Genomic DNA, 20,674 nt, shown 5'->3' on the forward strand with positions numbered 1-20,674 from the left:
TAGTCGCAGCTACAAATAAATAATAATAATAATAAAAATAATAATAGTAACTAATAATAATCATAGGAATAATAATAATTAATAATAATAATTAATAGTAGTAATAATAGTAATAATAATAATTAGTAATAATAATAATGGACGCACAACAGCTTAGCATAAAACCCCCACAATTTATGGAGACAAGTGTCGAGGGATGGTTTTCGATAATAGAAGCTCAATTCCATCTCAGACACATAATGAGCGATGATACTAAGTTCTATACGGTTATCAGCACATTGACGCCTGAGGTGGTAAAAAATATGGCTCCAGCAATTCTGCAGTTGCTAAACTATGCGAAGTTAAAGAAGTCTGTGTTGTCTGCATATGAAAAGACCAGACCTGAACTCCTGGAGAAGTTGATGAGGACCACTACGTTAGCTAGTCGTCCGTCATTATACCTCCAGGAGATGGTAACAGTCGCACATAGAATAGGGGCAAGCGACGAGATAGTGCGCCATAAATTCATACATGCACTTCCAAAGTAAATCACCCCAGTAATAGCAGCCCATACTGAAATGCCGTTAACAGAGTTGGGTCGACTGTCCGACAACTTGATGCTGTTAATAGAAAATATGTCAGTATTTCAGGCAGTTGAGAGTCGAGCTCGGACAAACGACCATATTACCACCAGGCAGTCTAGTGAAACCATTCCAGCCGGCCTATGTCCATATAGAAGGAAACAGCAGCTGAAGATATGTAGAGCCCATATATATTTCGTGGAAGAAGCTCGTACATGTAAGCCATAGTGTAAGTGGCCAAAGAAAAAGAGTAGCTTACAGACTCTGCCTAACTCGCGCCCTTCCTCTCCTGCCCCTAGTGATTCGGAAAACTAGAAAGACAGACTACATTTGCTTCAGTAGTGCCGCCGTTATTAGAAGTTTCTGTCAATATAGGAGTGTCTAGTCAATTTTATCATAGATACAGGAGCCAGTGTTTCCATTTTACCACATTCCGTAGTAAATGGAATTACTCTGGAGCCAACTCCTGTTCATATCTCTACCGCTAACGGTGAAAGCATAAAACGCTATGGTCAGACAAACCTCAAAGTTAAGATACTCTGTTTGAGAAGATCTTTTCAATGGAGTTTCATGATCGCAGATGTCACTAAGCCTTTGTTAGGATTTGACTTCCTAAACAAATTTAACATTATAGTGGATTGTAAAAATAGATCCATCCGTGATAACGTAACGGAGCATGAAATTACAGTCAATGCAGTAACGGGAACCGATGCTGTAGTGATTATAAAAATAGACCTAGCAGATTATGTTACCAAAGTAATAGGTAAATATAATAATGTGTTTTCACCACATAGCGACACAAACAAAGACTATGGTGGAGTGTATCACAGGATTGATACAGGCAGCCATGTACCAGTCTTTGCTACAGCCAGACAACTTTCCGGTCCTAAGTTAGATGCAGCACAGGCAGAATTTAAAAAGTTACTAAATATACGGGAGTTATCCAGCCTTCCAGTAGCGAGTGGGCAACCTCTTTGCACTTGGTGAAGAAGCCGGATGGGTCTTACTGAGCGTGCTGTGATTTCCGTGCGTTAAATAGCATTACCAAAACAGACCGCTACCTTTTTTTTTTTTTTTTTTTTTTTTATTACATTTTCACCCCAAACAAGGCAAATTGCCACTTTGGTGTAGGGGGCTACTATCAGGGGCAACAACTACTGGGGTACTATGTAGGGATTTGGGCAGCAAGGTGTCGGTTCACGTTACACTTGAACTTCTGCACGTCAGTACTGTTGGGGAAGCAGGGACCTGGAATGGAATTCCAGAGTCTTGCGGTTCTGGGGAAGAAACTATTGGAGTAAAAAGATCTTTTACATCTAGGGACCTCTACAGTGTGGGGGTGGGATCTAGTAGCCTGTCGGGTTTGTCGAGGGTGCTCGCGTCGTGGGGGCACAAGTGATTGCAGTTCATCAGAGCATTCACCACTAAAATACTTGTAGAACAGGCAGAGGGATGCAACATTTCGTCGATGGGACAGAGGCTGAAGCTTAGATGCCAGTTCAGGGCCTATCAGATTTGCGACTCTCTTTTGAACCTTGTCAAGGAGCGAGAGACTAGTAGCAGATGCATCAGCCCAGATGTGGCAGCAATACTCCATACATGGGCGAATGGTGGCCTTATAGAGGTACAGGATACTTTCGGGTGTTAGTAGTTTTCTAGCACGGTAGAGAGAGCCTACCTTTCTTGCAGCGGCCCTGGCAATGCCTTCAATGTAATTGTTCCAACTCATGTTTCCTGTGAACGTTAGGCCAAGGAGTTTGAAAGATGGACTCTCAGATAAAGGGTCGTTGGCCATTGCTATTGGTGGTAGAGAGGGTTTCTTGTAATTATTGAATGAAACTAGTTTAGTCTTGGCAGCATTGAACGCGACCAACCACTTTTGTCCCCATTCCACCACAGATTGGAGGTCTTCCTCTAGTGTTTCTGCCATTTCTTTAGAAATGTGTTCATTCGTCTTCCTGTCGTGTCTGCCATAGAGTGTAGTGTCATCAGCATATATACCCATCTCAGAGGCAATGTTGTCGGGGAGGTCATTTATGAATATCAGGAACAATAGAGGTCCAAGGATAGAACCCTGGGGCACTCCCGCATTTATATCATATTGTTTAGATGTGCGACCGTCGAGGACTACCTGGATTTTTCTCTTATCTAAGAAGGATTTAATTATGTTAAGTATTCTACCAGTGATACCGTATGATCTGATTTTACTGAGGAGACCCTCATGCCATACCCTGTCAAAAGCCTTAGATATATCTAGAGCTACCGCTCTGCCTTCCCCCGCTTTGTCCAGTGATTGGTATATACGTTCAGAGATCACGGTGAGGATGTCTGCTGTGGAACGGGCTTGTCTAAATCCATATTGTTTGTCAGTCAGTAGTTTAGCATCTGTAAGATGATGGACTGGTACCAAATATAAATTCCTTCTGCACACAGTTAGCTAATAAACAATATTTTCCAAAATAGATTTAAGATGTGCCTAAGACAGCAGTAGTGACACCTTTTGGTTTGTTTGAGTTTAATTACATGCCATTTCGTTTAAAGAATGCTGGGGCTACATTTCGGCATTTTATGGATAAAATATTTTTAAAATTAAATTGCATATTTATATATTTAGACAACATATTAGTTTTTAGCGAAAGTGAGCAACAGCACAAGGAAGATTTAGATAGAGTATTTAGGATCCTTAGTGATAACAATTTAAAGATTTCCTTAGATAACTGTGTATTCGGAGTACCAGAGTTAGATTTCTTAGGTTTTCACGTAAGCAAAGAAGGATTGTTGCTTACTTAAAGAAAATCAAAGAGTTTGAAAATTTTCCAATACCTAAGGACTCAAAAAGCTTACGTAGATTTCTGGGGATGACAGGTTTTTACCACAAATTAGTCCCTAATTATGCATCCATGATTTTACCACTATCCGAACGGATGAGGTTGGATCCTGAAGCAAAGACCGAGCTTAATGAGGAAGAAACTAACGCCTTCAAAACAATAATAAGCAAATTATCGGAAATTACGGCGTTAGCTCATCCACAGTCTTCAGCTACAGAATACCACTTAGTTACAGATGCTAGTCAATACGCCACTGGTGCTGCATTACACCAGTTGATAGATAATAAACCAGTACTTATAGGTTTCTTTTCCAAGAAATTTTCTCAAACCCAAGCCAAGTATTTCACGTTTGACAAAGAGCTACTAGCAGCTTATTTTTCAGTGATACATTTCCGCCACCTCATAGAAGGTCGTCACGTGACATTATTCACTGATCATAAGCCATTATGCGGAGCCTTTTATAGTCAGATCGACTACAACGACACTTATCAGTGCTTGCCGAATATATTGCTAACATGGAGTACATTAAAAGGAGCTGAGAATATAGTTGCAGACTGTATGTCTCAGCCTGCATTAGCTGTGCAGATAGATGTATGCGACTTGGCTGAAATAGCACAGGCACAAAAAGGTGATGATGAAATAAAGTCATACACTAATTTGAAAGAATACTGTGTGTCAAGCGAAATCGGCTCAGTCCTATGCGATACTTCAACTAAGTACCCCAGACCGTTTATCCCAAAAGAGCTTCGTCAAGCTATTTTCAACAGTTTACATAGCTTGGCGCATCCTTGTACGGGAGCATCTATTAAACTGGTCAAGTCCAGATACTTTTGGCCTAGTTTAGATAAAACGATTAAACAATTCTGTGCAGAATGTGTAGTGTGTCAACAATCAAAAATTCACAGACACACAAAGTCTGCAGTCCAAGAATTTGAGTTACTATCTGCACGTTTCCAGACGGTATATATCGATATCGTTGGACCCCTGCCCTTAACGCGCAATGAGTCTGACCCTTACCTGAGCCCTTACTTGCATTGATCGTGCAACTCGTTGGATTGAAGTACAGCCTATGACTGAGATAACTGCAGTCGGTAGCAGAAGCGTTTATCAATGCATGGATATCTCGATTTGGAATCCCACTGCATGTTGTAACTGACAGAGGTAGTCAGTTTGAGAGCGAATTGTTCCAGGAATTAGCCAAGGTAGTAGGTTTTTACCGATTGAGGACAACAACATATCACCCTCAAAGTAATGGGATGATCGAAAGAGCACACCGTACCCTTAAAGCAGCAATAATGGCTCAAAAAGAATCATGAATGAAAGCGATACCGCTGATTCTGCTAGGTATACATAGCACCCCTAATGAATCAGGCTTTTCCCCTTTTACGTCTGTTACTGGAGCTCCGATATTGATTCCTTAGCAGTGGATACACAAGCAGAGAGTAGGAGAAACTTGTGTTGTGTTAAATATTAGGTTGACAAGAATGTTCTTGCAGAATTTTTAATTTTGATTTTAAATGATGTATTTTCAAATAACTAGACCACAATCTATTTTGGCGAGAAATGAAGGAACTTAAATTATGAGATGAGTTTTGTGTTTTACAGATGGCAGCCTCAAGTTATGCGGAAGAAAAAAATCACAATTTAAGTCATATTTTTGAAAAATACTTTCATCAAGTTATGGAGAAGAGTAAAGTACAATTTGAGTTGTATTTTAGAGAAATGAGGGTGTCAAACTATGGAGAGGAAAAAGTTATAATTTGAATCAGTTTCTGAGAAATATCATCAAATTAGGGAGAAGAGTAAAATATAATTCAGTTAAATTCATGAAAATAATCGTACCTGAAAATAATCGTACCTGTCGGACAGAAAATAATCGGACAGAAAATAATTGTACCTGAATGTAAAATATGATTCAGTTGGATTTTATGAAAAAAGTTGTCGCTTATAAAGGAAGAACTTAAAATCCAATTCTGTTAGATTTTATGAAAATGTTGTCACTTTTAAATGAGGAACTTAAAATACAAATAGGGCTGGATTGTTTTTTGATTGGCATCATCATTGTGAGTAGTAAGGACCAGTTGTGTCTAGCCAAGTAGTGAGTGCTAGCTGTGTCCAGCTGAGTAATGAGTGTCAGCTGTGTCTAGCCGAGTAGTGAATGCCAGCTGTTTAACTGAGTAGTGAGTGCTAGTTCTGTCTAGCCAAGTAGTGAGTGCTAGCCATGTCTAGCCGAGTAACAAGTGCCAGCCGTGTGAAGCTGAGTAGTGAGTGCTAGCTGTGTCTAGCCAAGTAGTGAGTGCTAGCTGTGTCTAGCCAAGTAGTGAGTGCTAGCTGTGTCTAGCCAAGTAGTGAATACTAGCTGTGTCTAGCTGAGTAGTGAGTACTAGCTGCATCTAGTCGAGTAGTCATTGCTAGCTGCGTGTAGTTGAGTAGTGAGTGCTAGCTGCATCTACACAAGTAGTGAATGCTAGCTGTGTCTAGCTGAGTAGTGATTCCTAGCTGTATTTAGTTGAATAGTGAATGCTAGCTGTGTCCAGCCAAATAGTGAATGCTGTGTCTAGCCGAGTAGTGAATGCTAGCTGTGTAGTGTGGGTTAGCTGTTTCTAGCTGTATAGTGTAGGCTAGCAGTGTCTGTGTCATGTGGGCTAGCTGTGTCTAGCCATGTAGTGTGGGCTAGCTGTGTCTGGAAACTCTGAGCCTGGCTTTCTGCAAGATGATCCATAAGGATCATGGGGCATGTAGTTAGATATGCATTAATTTGCATACCACCAAATTTGCAGCCCTAAAAAGACAAAAAACTCAAAGGCGAAAGGACTGGGCAGTGGTTGGCACATAAGATACGAGATGTGTTAAAATTCGTGCACATGTTGACAATATATTTTATATAGTTTTTTATCCTAATTGGACCACAAAAATTAGGTTCCGAAAAAATAAACACAGGAACACCAGTGTTCCTTTTCCTTTTAATGTTTCTTCTCTCTTTCTTTGTATCGTGATGGAGTTTTTGTTCACAGTAATTTCTAATATCCAACTATTTTTAAGAAAGAATTTATAAGTAAATTTAATTTTTATTTTTTGTTTACAAAATTAAGTAAAAGTACAGAAAACTTTTTAAAAAATACCCTTCCCCATATTAAGAATAGTTTTCTAAATATTAACAATACTATTTCAGCACAGTCCATAATTTGTAATATGTTTAAAGGCCAAATTAAACGACTAGAAAGATATAAAAGTAAATTAATATTAAACTGTTTCTTCCCTGTTGTTTACCAAATACAAAGAAAGGTAAATTGTGTTGTAGAATTAAAAGTAAAAAAAAACAACTCCAAATTAACAAATCTTTTATGCAAATATATTTTGCTATGAATACTATAAATGTAATTAAAATTGTGTAATAGGTTTTTGGTGTGATGTTTTAGGAATATGTTTCACGCCAGTTTTGGGGTTTTACTTTAGAGTATTTTGTAACGACAGAAGTATTTTGGGGATGAGCCAGATTCAGAAAAATATTTTCAGTGAAAAAGTTTTACAGGTTTTATAGTCATATGTAAGAATATGAGAGACATTGTCATACGGTAAACAAAACAGAATAACGAGTTCATAAGGCATATATTTATAAAAGAGATATTTTATATATGTTAAAAATGAAAGTTTACATCAATAGGAAAAAATGAATGTTCATAAATATTATTAGAGTTCTTGTAAAACAAGAGGAATTCATTAGATGGGACATTAAAAAAGTCTGAATCAATTAATTAATAGCCTTGTATTACAGGAGTTAGAAAAATGGTTTTCAAAACTTCTCTGCCCAATTAAATAAATTATAATTCGTTGAAAGTTGTTTATAAGAGTCAATGTTCTTTGTTTATTATAATAGAAAATAATTCAGTGATAAAATTTGGGAATATTTCAATTGATAAGTTGTTTTAAATTAGCAAACGACATTAAGGAATTCAAGCAGTCATTGTGCGTCGTGCTTTGTAAATGTGAGTATACGAGTGATAGTGTATGATTACATGAGTTACGGATTGTGGCGATTAAGAATAGGTAGCACTGCGTGAATTTTTGGTAAATGTTACCTTATGCTACAAAATTTGATTTTATAGTACCGAGTATAATATTGTTTAACATTTCACAAAAATTCTGTTTACATTGCGAAGGGGTATTATAGGCTCGCTGTAGTCGCAGCAGGATCTTCTCAAACAGAATAATGGCGCGTTGCCCCAACTGTAAAACCCAGTTGCGTGCATGCAGATGTGTAAACATCATTTCAGTCGCGCATACATTTTCCTTTCTCCAGCCATGCAAATTTTGTGGACTTATAAATGAAATTCTACTTTTTCATGCGGACGTTTTAGGGAGCACCTTACGTCATAAAGATGTTGTTCTTTTCATCCAATCGGATTACAAAGAAAACAAATTAAAAAATTTTTTTTTCTGACGGTCTTCGTGGAGCCTGTTTGGATCTACGAAAAGGACATTTTTGCGCCCCAACGAGTCAGTCAACCTTTGAGCAGCATGCTGTAGAAATCAATGTCAATTTCCGTCCCCGGGACGTTAAACGCACATACACGCTATAATTAATTCTCCTCAAGGAGATGGACTTTTTATCTTAATGGATTTTTACCCTTTTCTATCTCCTTGCTAAAGTAAGCGATGGACTTTTATATTGTTATTTCTTCAAAAAAAAGACTGGCTATTTCTAACAGAGAACTTTTACTTTTCCCCTTCATTACATAAAAAACATTCAATTACCTCAGTCACAAGACTTCTCTTTGCTATTTCATTACATAACAAAAGCATTCAATTACCTCAGTCGCAGAACTGTCTTCATTACATAAAAAACATTTAATTACTTCAGTCACAGGAAGAGACTTTCAATTAAGAAACTTTATCTTCTCTTTTCATTTATTTACAATTTTTACAAAAATAAATTTTGTATTTAATTTATCCATTCGTCTCATTCATCTTTGCTTGATTGTTCTACTCCATTTTACACTTGATTTTTATTATTTTGAGTTTGCAAGACTAACACCAACACCCGTAGTCCCGCAATAGAGGGGCGCCTCTCCCTCAATGTAAACAGAATTTTTGTGAAATGTTAAACGGAATTCTACTTGGTAAATGTTGGCGCTTTACTTATGGAAAAACGGTTGATTACACTGCAGAAGCATCTGTTAAACTACACAAGTTCTATAATTGAATACTGCCCCCCCATAAAAAACAAAGCACGGAAAACATAAACATATTTTTGTAAACCACGTGAAAACTTAATTTTTTAGATCAATTAAAAAGCATTAAATACTATGTAACACACACACACACAACATTTTTTTTTTTTTTCTTATTTCAAATGTCTACTAAAGGTTTATATCATGCAAACGGTAAATTTGCGACGGGGTTGATTATCGGATTCGTTGTCAGCGACCTCAAATGCCTTTAACAACCAAATTAGAGTGGTCGATGTTCTGTTGTAGCGTAAGGTAACATTTACCAAATTTTTTTGGCCTGAACTATTTATTGAAAGAAAATCTGGCCCCTTTAAAGAGATTAGGTGCCTTGCCTCCCCAGAAAGACCAATTCGAATAAATTCAGAAAGTTCTCTGATTGGTCAAAATATAATTAATTGTTTAATCAAGGCCTGCCCAAATTCGGTATGCAGAAACGAGTTTACACACTTTGATTTTGGACACTGAAGGATAAACTTCGGTGTTACAATGTATAACGAAGGATGTCGTTAACTAGGCACCGCCAAAAATGGCCGCAAAATCAAGTTGTTGTTTTTTAAAACTAAATTACATTTATTAAAATCCATTATTTCTGAGTAACTTTTTTTTTCCAGAAAGATAAAACCCTGAATTTTATCATATAGAAAACAGAATAATGTAAAACTTTTTCTACTATTTTTAATTAAATTTTAAATGTTAAATTTTCCCAAAAAGTTAACAATTGACATTTTTTGTCTTGCACAAAAAACGTACTTAAATATTTAAAAAAAAAAGGTTTTTAAAATAATTTATTTATTTATTGTCTAACTAAGATTTAGGATGATTTTCTAAGAGAATATGCAAAAATATTATAAGTACCTGAATTTCAAATAATTCCACTTATTCATATAGGTAACCAGATATTTCGCGTCGATGTAGAGTCTAGATCGACTCTGTTTACGTTTGCATTTGATAAGAAGAAAACTATGGAAGACCAAACAGGCCAAAAAACTTATTTTTCAGTGACGAAAATTTCAATGTATTATTAAGCTGAAGCTCGCCAGTACCAGATGGGTGACCATTTGTATGAGTTTGGTTTTTAATGTGTATGTGTGTGGGGGCCAGGCTCCCCAAAATGGGGGGGGGCAATTTAAAGCAGAATAAAAAAAAAAATATTTCAGCGCGTTTGGTCCACCGTAGTCGAAAGGCGGCAAACGTTTTCAAACGGGATCGAAAAAAATGATGCTATTTTTAACACAAAGGGCACAATATTTATCGAATTTTTTTTTGTATCGATTATTCAAAGCATGCCCTGTTTAATAATGATCATGCATTATTCGGCTCGCTAAAAAAAATTGTTAATTTATTTATCAAAAATTTTAAAATGGCTTTTTTCGTATAAATATTAAAAAAAAATTTTTTTTTGTTTTGCTTAACTTAAATTAATTATTTTACTTAACATATTCACCGAATTTCACACTTCAAAACTCAAAAGCGGGATAATTAAACACAATCGAAGTTCTGATATTCAGACGTCAAAATAAGGTATGCAAACATTTTTTTTTTTTTTAATCTATAATTCTGTCCCTTACAACAACACAATATGTTTTGTTCAGTTTCAGATGATTATTTTAAGCATATTTGTTCCCACTTCAAAACAAGCGGGGGGGTTTGTAAGCAAAAAAATATATATATATATATATATAAATATCGTTTATGAAAAATAAGTACACTGTTATAAAGTTCATTCTTCTCCTAATAATCGCTGAAAATTTCGTATTGATCGAATAATTACCTGATTTTTTGGTAGATTTTTAAAAAGACGGTCCGTCAAAAAGTACTGACCTGCCCCCCCCCCCCAGTTTTGGCGGTGCCTATCGGTTCACTCATAATCTCAACCGTTTTGTATAATGGGGAGAGGGTCATTAGATTTAAACTTAAGATAGGTAATGACCAAACTAGGCATTCCAATGCTAAAATTGTTCTCAGGGCACTCGTTAACAAAACAAAAAGTTTATCTATATAAATCGATATAAGTCGATTGTATAAAATTACCGTGTAATTAACGTTTACATAAGTAAAAAAAAAACAAAAAAAAACGTTTACATAAAAAAAAGAGGGGAATCATAATGGCTAGGAAGTATACTTCTAAAAAAAAAAAAAAAGGGAAAAAAAAGTGTTTAAGTCAACTCCCTAAAAAAGCAATTAAATTAAATTCAAGCAACACTTATCTGTTTGAGAATTTTTTTGCTTAACATTAGTTTGAGGCGGAAATCTATATTTTAGATGGCTGCCGAAAAAATCAGGTTCGCAGAAAATTAAACCGAGCTAATAAAATGCACTATTTCGATACGGTCAATCTATTAACTGAATTATTATTTCATTTAGGCAGGGCAGCAAACGTGAGAGAAAAACCAAGTTTTTTTGTTTTGTTTTTTTAAATTTTTTTAACGGATTTAAATCTATTAAAATCCATTAATCCATTATTTTTGAGCGACTTCCAACCCCCCTCCCCAGAAAGAGAAAAGCCTGGATTTTACCATAAAAAGCAGAATAATATAAAACGTGTTCTCCTATTTTTAATATAATTTAAAATTTTCCAAAACCATTCACCGTCATTTTTGTCTTGCTCGCTAAAACATTAAAATATTTTTTTAAATTGTTTTTGAACAACTTTTCTTTTTTTTTTTTCTTTTTTTTTTTCTTTTCGTCAAAATAAGATTTAGGATTATTTGTAGGAATTATTTTATGTCAAGAAGGGAATTTTAACTAACATGTTCGATAGCAGTGTCAGAAATTTCGTGAAAACTATTGTGAATAATTCTACCTGCTATCTTTCGAAGCTTATAACTCCTCGAAAAATGTAATTCAAACCCTAATTTTTTTTTTCAATTAAAAGGAGCAAGGAACAAGGTTTCATTAATAAAAAAAAAAAAAAAAAAAACAACATGGTTTAAAAAAAAAAAAATTTCTAAAACACACTACTTTTTTTGTTGTTTTAAATTTGATATTAATTATTGATCTTTTATCTTCAATTTTTGATATATAAAACTTTGGTACATAAATTAACTATTTACTTTTTAATAGACATTTGAAAATGGGGGGGGCGTGAATTTAAAAAAAAAAAACGTTTGTCTAAAATATTATATTCGGTTTATTTGAAAGAGCATTAAATTTCACATTGACCCTGAAAATATCGTAAAAATAGAATCAATAGCAAAATTTTGATAGATTTTTAAAGTTTAAAAATTGAAAAATACTGAACTCGTAACATTTAATTAATTTCATTACTATTTTTTTTTTTTTTTTTAAATATTTCTATTACTTTTTATACAACTTTAATAGTTTATTTTGGAAGTATAATCCATAAAGAAAATAAACAACCCATCTTTAAAAGAGAAATTACGATTTTTTTATAATTTATTTGCAGTTTCGTGTTAGGGGTGTCAAAAATTCCGATACTGCTCTCTGTTGAAGGCAAGAAATGAGATAATCACAAAACAACAAATCCTACCTGTAAAATTCAAGACAAACTAGGTAGATTGGCTATCCTTCGTTTACAAAGCCATTTGACGGAAGTGACGTCAGACATTTTTATCTACGGATGGCTAAAACCGTATAAAATATATATATATATATATATATATATATATATATATATATATATATATATATATATATATATATATATATATATATATATATATATATATATATATATATATATATATATATATATATATATATATATATATATATATATATATATATATATATATATATATATATATATATATATATATATATATATATATATATATATATATATATATATATATATATATATATATATATATATATATATATATATATATATATATATATATATATATAAAAAAAAAAAAAAAAAAAAAAAAAAAAAAAAAAAAAAGTTTATTTAAACAATCTTTATTTGAACTTAATGGACTGGGTTTTTTTGTTTGTTTTTTTGTATTTATTAACTGTTTTATTCTTTTTATCAAACAAAAATAGAACTTTTATAATGAAATATATATTATGGACTGTTTTTCAAACATCGAAATTTTAAAATTAAAGTTTTATTTATAAAAAAAAAGACGAAGTTTTTTTTTTTCTTTTCGAGATATTGTTTTCGCCATTTATCACTTTGAAATTTTATTCAACAATGAAATGATGAAAAAAAAATTTTCATTAAATATATTTTTTAAAAAATTATTATAAAATATCTATAAAATCTGTAGCAGTTATCTGCTCCTTTCCAGCGATAACTGCACCAATCAGCCGGTAGGTGTCGCGAAAAGCGACCTGGTTATCTGCCCTTGAGAGAGATATAAAAGGGGACGCCCGGATAATTCTCTCTTTATTCTCTCGCTCCGTCTGGGAATCAGCCTCGCAACGAAACGGTGTGACAACGCGCCCGCCGGTCAACATCAACCCGGTAAGAGTTTTAGCAAATAAACACTTTTCCAGCCTTTTCCTTCAAGAGACATTAGCTCTACCGTCAGACACGCATACGTATGCGGACTGAATTCCACTCCGCACACGTACACAATAACATTTTTATTCTCACAGGCGCACGCGTGAAATAAAACATCTCTTTAAACTTTACTCTATTTGTTAGTTTTAGTTATTCTGTCTCACTGCATACGACAAGTTTATCGTTTACGAACACGTATTTAATTGGGAGCACAACACACCCCCCTCCACATTTGGTGACCCGACGACCCAAGCTTTGTTGTATGGAACAGAGTAATTAATTTCGTACAAACAAACACGAATATTTCTCGTTTCTTTTCGAATTACGCGTCTTTTGTTTTATCTACCCACGTGGTAGCTTTATACAAACCAAAAAGAAGCCGCCATTTTTCTTTTTTCCTGCCCGCATGGTAATTAACACGAAAACAAAAGAACAAATGAACATTTCTCGTTTTTTCTCTGCGTGTGCGTAACAAACGTATAATCCTTTTTTTTTTCCTTTTTTTCTCCTCTCTATCTACACACGAGTCAGAAAAAAAAAAAGAAACAGACACAAAAACAAACCAAAACGAACAATTTGTCCATTTCTTTTTCTCAACAAACTTTAAACCCCATGAAACACACACAAAAAAAGGAAAACAAATTTCTCTACCCTTTTTTTTTTCTTTGAAACGCTTTTCATGTAAGACCACGTGAATTACAAAAAAAAAAAAAAAAAAACGCACGCGTATTTCTCCATACGCTGACAAAAAAAAAAAACAACTTCTTTCATCCTTCACCCTCAGCTTTCACTATGACCAGCGCGGATTTAAACGATGTTCCTGAAGTTTCTGTGAATTACCGTCTGCCTCCCTTCAACTCAAGCAATGTGAAAAACTGGTTCACTCAATTACAGGCATTATTCTCGGTGAGAAGAATAACCTCACAGAAAAACAAATTCGCCAGCATGGTGGAAGCCTTGCCCCCAGAGGTGGTAGACGAAGTCACCGACCTATTGGACGACGTCCCGTCAGTCAACCCCTATGATGCTCTGAAAGACGCAATAATCCAAAGAATGGGTCGCTCCGAAGAAGCCATGCTACGGGACCTATTCAACAACATCAGCCTTGATGACAGGACACTGTCACAACTACTGCGACACATGAAGTCACAGCTCGGACGAAATACGATGTCCGAGAATATACTGCGACGATTGTGGCTGGACAAACTTCCCTCAAGTGCGGCGCAAATACTGGCTCCAATGGTAGACACTACCCCTAGCGACATGTTAGCAAGCTCGGCTGACCGAATACTAGAATCTGCCAGCAGCCCACGAACAGTCAATGCACTCGCCACTCCTAGCAACCAACACAGTGAGCTGCAGCAGTTAAAAGCTGAGATAGCCGAATTGAAAGCCATGCTAAAGATTTTCCAAACTCAAAGCCGGGAGCCAAGTGGTCGTCCATAATCCCGAAGCAGACGCCGTGGGAGTCATAGTAGAGAGAGGTCCCCTTACAGCCAACCCCTGGGTGATATTTGCTTTTACCACTACAAATTTGGCAACAACGCCAGAAAGTGCAACAGCCTCTGTATACCACTATCAGCCGGTCACTGAGGCGTGACCGAAAGACGTGTTATAGTAAATGTCTTAAAGCAGTCTCATGAAGATATGAAGATGGGCCAGTCATTAGGGTCTGTGTAGTAAGAAGAAAATCATACCTGAGATGTTGGATCTGGGTGTGGCTCCTTTCTTTTCTCAAGATGATCTCTTCATTCTGGTGGGAATCTTCATCTCTTTGTCCTCAGGGCCGCCTTTCGACTTCAGACATTTATGAAGGCATTCATGGCTGACACAAGAAAAATGACATGCGACACAATTGTAATATAAGGTATAACTAACTATTTTATTTTACAAAATATATATTACAATACATATTACAATTAATTTTTACAATTAAAACTGGATGATAGGCTTTTCGAAGCTAACTAACCTACCCTAACTAGTGTTGAGGGAGGGGGTGCCCCCCCCCCTCATTTATGGAGAAATAGGCTATGCGTCCTCACATCATGGTGGTCGTGCAGGAAAGAGACAGAAAGATAGCAAGGGAATTATGGGAAGGGATTTCTTTGTATCTCTACGCTCATGGACAATTTACCACCCGTCCATGCTGCAGAGTGTGTTAGAAACAGTGGCACAAAGAAATAGTGCCACACCTGTAATTACAGGCTACAGGGAAACGCCAATCCCAGCCAGTAATAGCGATGACTGCAGCTGGAGGGAGACAAAGAGGTCGCTTGTTTTACATTAAGGACCGCAACAGTGGTTATTCCTTCCTAGTGGATACCGGTGCTGAGATAAGCGTTATCCCACCACGACCCGGACAAAGACCAGCTCCATCGATGTTTAAGTTACAAGCAGCAAACGGCTCACAAATCCAGACATACGGCACTAAAGAACTTACCTTACACCTAGGACTTCGTCGTAATTTTGTCTGGAAATTTGTACAAGCCAACGTCAGGATGGCCATCATAGGGGCTGACTTCCTTTCACACTACGGTCTTTCTGTCCACATGCACAACCAAACACTCACGGACGACATGACAGACATTAAAGTGAAGGGAACGCTAATAGAATTCGGCCCAACAGGAATCTGCGCAGCAACTCACCACACCAAGGAATATGTCAATGTTTTGGATCAATACCCGGACATAACCAAACCTTTCAACATTGACGACAAAATTAAACACAGCACACAACACCACATTAAAACAACCAGACCTCCAGTTTACTCAAACCCTCGACGTCTGTTACCTGAGAAATATAAATATGCCAAGCAGGAATTCCAACAGATGATCGAGGATGGAATCATCGAGCCTTCGGAAAGTCCGTATGCCTCACCTCTCCACCTTGTTCCTAAACCAGACCAGAACTCTCATCGTGTATGTGTCGATTACCGGCGACTCAACGCGCAAACTGTTCCAGACCGCTATCCTGTAGCGCACATACACGACTTCACTTTAGGACTCCAGGGTGCAACAGTCTTCTCCAAACTCGACCTGACGAAAGCTTTCTACCAGATCCCAGTGGCAGAGGAAGACATCCCGAAAACAGCAGTAACAACACCTTTTGGACTCTTCCAGTTCAAACGCATGCCTTTTGGACTGAGAAACGCTGCCCAAACCTTTCAACGCCTCATTGACAACGTCCTAAAAGGACTACCCTGTGTATACGCTTACATAGATGATGTCCTGATAGCAAGCCCAGATGAAGCATCACACGAGCAACACTTACACCAAGTTCTGCACAGACTACAACAAAATGGTCTTAAGATCAATGCAGACAAGTGTATATTTGGCGCCAAGCAACTCCAGTTTTTGGGACACCAGATCGATGAAGGCGGAATTACATCCCTACCTGAGAAGGTAGTAGCTATAGAACAATTCCAACCTCCAACCTCACTCCGTCAGCTGCGACGATTCATAGGAATCGTTAATTATTACCGACATTTCATCCCAGATTGTTCTACGATCCTGTCTCCTTTGACGAATATCCTGCAGAACAAAGGAAAAAGGCAGAAACAAGCACTCACACTCACTGCGGAAGCACTTCAGGTATTCAACACAGCCAAATCCGCATTGACAAACTGCACCAAACTCAACTATCTTACTGACAATGTTCAGGCTACATGGACCCTAACAACAGATGCTAGCTCATCAACTGTATTTGCGGTACTACACCAGGAGATGGATAACGCCAAGGTACCCATATCTTTCTTCTCCACCAAGCTCAGCCAAACACAATCCAGATACGGCGCATTTTCTAGGGAACTCCTAGCAATCTACCTTGCAGTCAAACACTTTAAATATGTACTGGAAGGTAGACAATTTATTATCTACACAGACCATAAGCCATTGACATATGTTTTATCTTCACGTCTGGACAAGTACTCGCCAAGGGAATCTCGTCACCTGGACTATATATCACAGTTTTCCACTGAAATCCAATATATTAAAGGTGACCAAAACATTGTGGCTGATGCACTTTCTCGGCCAGACACAAACTCCATCACTCAAGACTTTCTTAGTCACAATTTGCTGGCGCAGGAACAAGCATCAGACACCACATTGCAACAAACTCTTCAAAGCACTTCTTTGAAACTCACTCCTGTCCCAACTCCTTTTAGCGATAAAGTGGTTTACTGGGATACAACAATACCCACACCCAGACCGTACGTCCCACCTTCACTGCAGCGATGCATATTCGATCATTTTCACTCACTCTCTCACCCTAGCAAAAGAGCCACACTGAAAATGATCAGTGACAGATTTGTATGGCCTGGAATGAACAAAGATGTCAGACTTTGGGCTGGCAACTGCATGAACTGCCAGCGTTGCAAGGTCTACCGACACACCAAGTCCCCAATTGGAACTTTCACTAATCCCGATGCCAGGTTCTCTCACCTGCATATAGACATCGTTGGACCCCTACCACTTTGCCAAAATTATTCCTACTTGCTGACAATCATTGATCGATTTTCCCGCTGGTCTACAGAAATCCCACTAAAGGACATCTGAGCAGACACAATAGCAAAGACGATCCTGAAGGACTGGATAGCCACATACAGTGTACCCGCAGTTATCACGACTGACAGAGGAACACAGTTCCAGTTTAAGCTTTTTGCAGAATTCAACCTACTCCTGGGCACCAAACATATACGGACATCAGCATATCACCCCTGTTCCAATGGCCTGGTCGAGCGATTCCACAGACACTTGAAAGCATCTCTCGCAATGAGACCAAACACAACCAACTGGGTTGATAATTTACCTTTGGTCCTATTGTCGATGAGAAACATCGTAAAACAGGATTTGGGTTGCACGCCGGCTGAAATAGTCTTTGGCACCACATTACCTTTGCCTGGACAATATTTTCATAACGAAGTTGATGCACATCCTACAGCTACATTTGTACAGGACCTAAAGGCAAGGATGTCAAAAATACATTTCACGCCTACATGACAGGTATCGAGACAAGTACACATACCCAAGACACTATTTGACAGTGAGTACATATTTGTCCACGACGATGCTGTCAGGAAACCATTATCACCACGCTACCAAGGACCTTACAAAGTAGTTAGTCGGGCAGAAAAACATTTCACAATCACAAAAAACGGCAAAACGGACACTGTTTCCATTGACAAACTGGAACCAGCTCTAGTGGAAGACCCACAGTCAAGCCAACAGACACACAACTCTCATACAGACTCAGACACCACAGAGGAATCACATACTCCATGTGACTCTGCTCCACCAGAACAAAAAAAGGCAAGATATGGTCGGAAAGTAACATTTCCACAAAATTTCAAAACATACATATATTACTAAAAATACTCAAATTAAAAACTCTCCCCTTCAACTATACATATTGAATAATATTTTCAATATTTTTCAATCTGAGGGGGGAGTCTTTGTAGCAGTTATCTGCTCCTTTCCAGCGATAACTGCACCAATCAGCTGGTAGGTGTCGCGAAAAGCGACCTGGTTATCTGCCCTTGGGAGAGATATAAAAAGGGGACGCCTGGATAATTCTCCCTTTTTCTCTCGCTCCGTCTGGGAATCAGCCATGCAACGAAACAGTGTGACAACGCGCCCGCCGGTAAACATCAACCCGGGATGAGTTTTAGCAAATGAACACTTTTCCAGCCTTTTCCTTCAAGAGACATTAGCTCTACCGTCAGACACGCATACGTACGCAGACTGAATTCCACTCTTCACACGCACACACGTACACAATAACATTTTTATTCTCACAGGCGCACGCGTGAAATAAAACATCTCTTTAAACTTTACTCTATTTGTTAGTTTTAGTTATTCTGTCTCACTGCATGCGACAAGTTTGTCGTTTACGAACACGTATTTAATTGGGAGCACCCCCCCCCCTTCACAAATCTATTTTTTATGTCCGTAAAAGTTTGTTGAAAAGTTCAAATAAAGTTTATAATTTGATTGAAAAACAAAAACACCTCGCCTTTTTTTTTTTTTTTTTAAATAAAACTAACTTTAATTTTAAAATTTCGATGTTTGAAAAACAGTCCATAATATATATGTCATTATAAAAGTTCTATTTTTGTTTGATAAAAAGAATAAAACAGTTAATAAATACAAAACAAAACAAAAAAAAAACAGTCCATCAAGTTAAAATAAAGACTGTTTGAATAAAATTTATATTGATTGAGATTGTCGGACTGACTTCCTCATCTTGGTTGTTATTGTCACAACGTTTCGGCCGTTTTGCCCTCCAGCCTTCGTCAGGTGTTTTGTATCGAACTGGGGAACCGTTTGTTAGGAGTCCCGAACCCAACCCTTTATTATTATTACGGGGGTACCGTGTTCGGACTCCAGCTAGGCTTTGGGACATAGTTGCTGATTCTCTGTTTTGAATGTTACTTTTTCACTGCCTTCGTTCAAAGTAACATTCAAAACAGAGAATCAGCAACTATGTCCCAGAGCCTAGCTGGAGTCCGAACATGGTACCCCCGTAATAATAATAAAGGGTTGGGTTCGAGACTCCTAACAAACGGTTCCCCAGTTCGATACAAAACACCTGACGAAGGCCGGAGGGCAAAAAGGCCGAAATATTGTGACAATAACAACCAAGATGAGGAAGTCAGTCCGACAATCTCAATCAATGAAAACACCTCATCTCAAAAATACAGTCAATTACTAAAATTTATATATAAAAAAAAGGTTCATTCTATACGGTTTTGGCCATTCGTAGATAAAAATATGTCTGACGTCACTTCTGTCAAGTGGCTTTGTAAATAAAGGATGGTCAATCTACACCATTACCGACAAACTTTATTGGTACACAGGATATTATTGTAAAATAATGCGTCCATCTTGCGTCCAACGAATGGAGCTGGTAGATTTCAGTCCTTTTGCGATCTGCATGCTGTCTTAGTCTGTTGCAGGGAAGGATGAATTTAGTTTAGGGGTCTATGTTCCAACCTTCTAGAGGTTGAAACCCAATTACAGGAGACGAAACCGGACTTACTCTTTCTAAGCGAAACTGGCATAGAGTTGACCACTTCCCTAGATGAGTTCATAATAAAAGGATACTCTAACTTAACATCTAAATCTGATCCCCAAGATCGCCATGGGCATGGAATATGTGCCTACATTAAAGATGGCTTCCCTTGTGGTAGAGATATCTCCAGAGAAGACCCTAATTTACCTTATATGTGCTTCCAGGTTGCACTTTCTTAAGCCACCGCATTCATATTTGCTCTCTATCACCCCCACAACAGCAGGGTTACTGTCCTTGAGAGTATATCTGAAAAAATTGACCTTATCCTGTCTGCTCATCCTTCGGGTACCATTCACATTTGCGGTGACTTCAATGTCCATAATTTGGAATGGCTGACCCACTCAAATAAGACACATGATGAGGGGAGGTTCTGTCATGATTTTGCCATTGCCTATGACCTCACTCAGATTGTTCATGAACCCACCCGTGTGCCTGATACTACTGGTCAGTATGCAAGCCTTCTAGACCTTTTTCTCACAACTTCCCCTGAGCTATGTTCATGTTCGGTTCTATCTC

At 37.3% G+C, this 20,674-nt stretch overlaps 1 protein-coding gene across 3 annotated transcripts in view; it reads right to left on the reverse strand.

Annotated features, from left to right (window-relative positions):
- The window catches only part of LOC145279581 (uncharacterized), a 202,203-nt gene that overhangs the window by 126,212 nt on the left and 55,317 nt on the right, over positions 1 to 20,674 (reverse strand). Inside the window, exon 1 of one of the 3 annotated variants that reach the window (XR_013868399.1) lies at positions 12,110 to 12,178. The gene's annotated coding sequence lies outside the window, so the exon portion shown is untranslated. Of the gene's footprint in view, positions 1 to 12,109; positions 12,179 to 14,787; positions 14,916 to 20,674 lie in introns of those variants that run through there. The other 2 variants (XM_080130741.1, XM_080130742.1) reach the window with 2 other exon arrangements.

This window comes from Euprymna scolopes, chromosome 7 (genome assembly GCF_053919585.1).
Source record: "Euprymna scolopes isolate OS-2025 chromosome 7, ASM5391958v1, whole genome shotgun sequence".
Lineage (NCBI taxonomy): Eukaryota > Metazoa > Mollusca > Cephalopoda > Sepiida > Sepiolidae > Euprymna > Euprymna scolopes.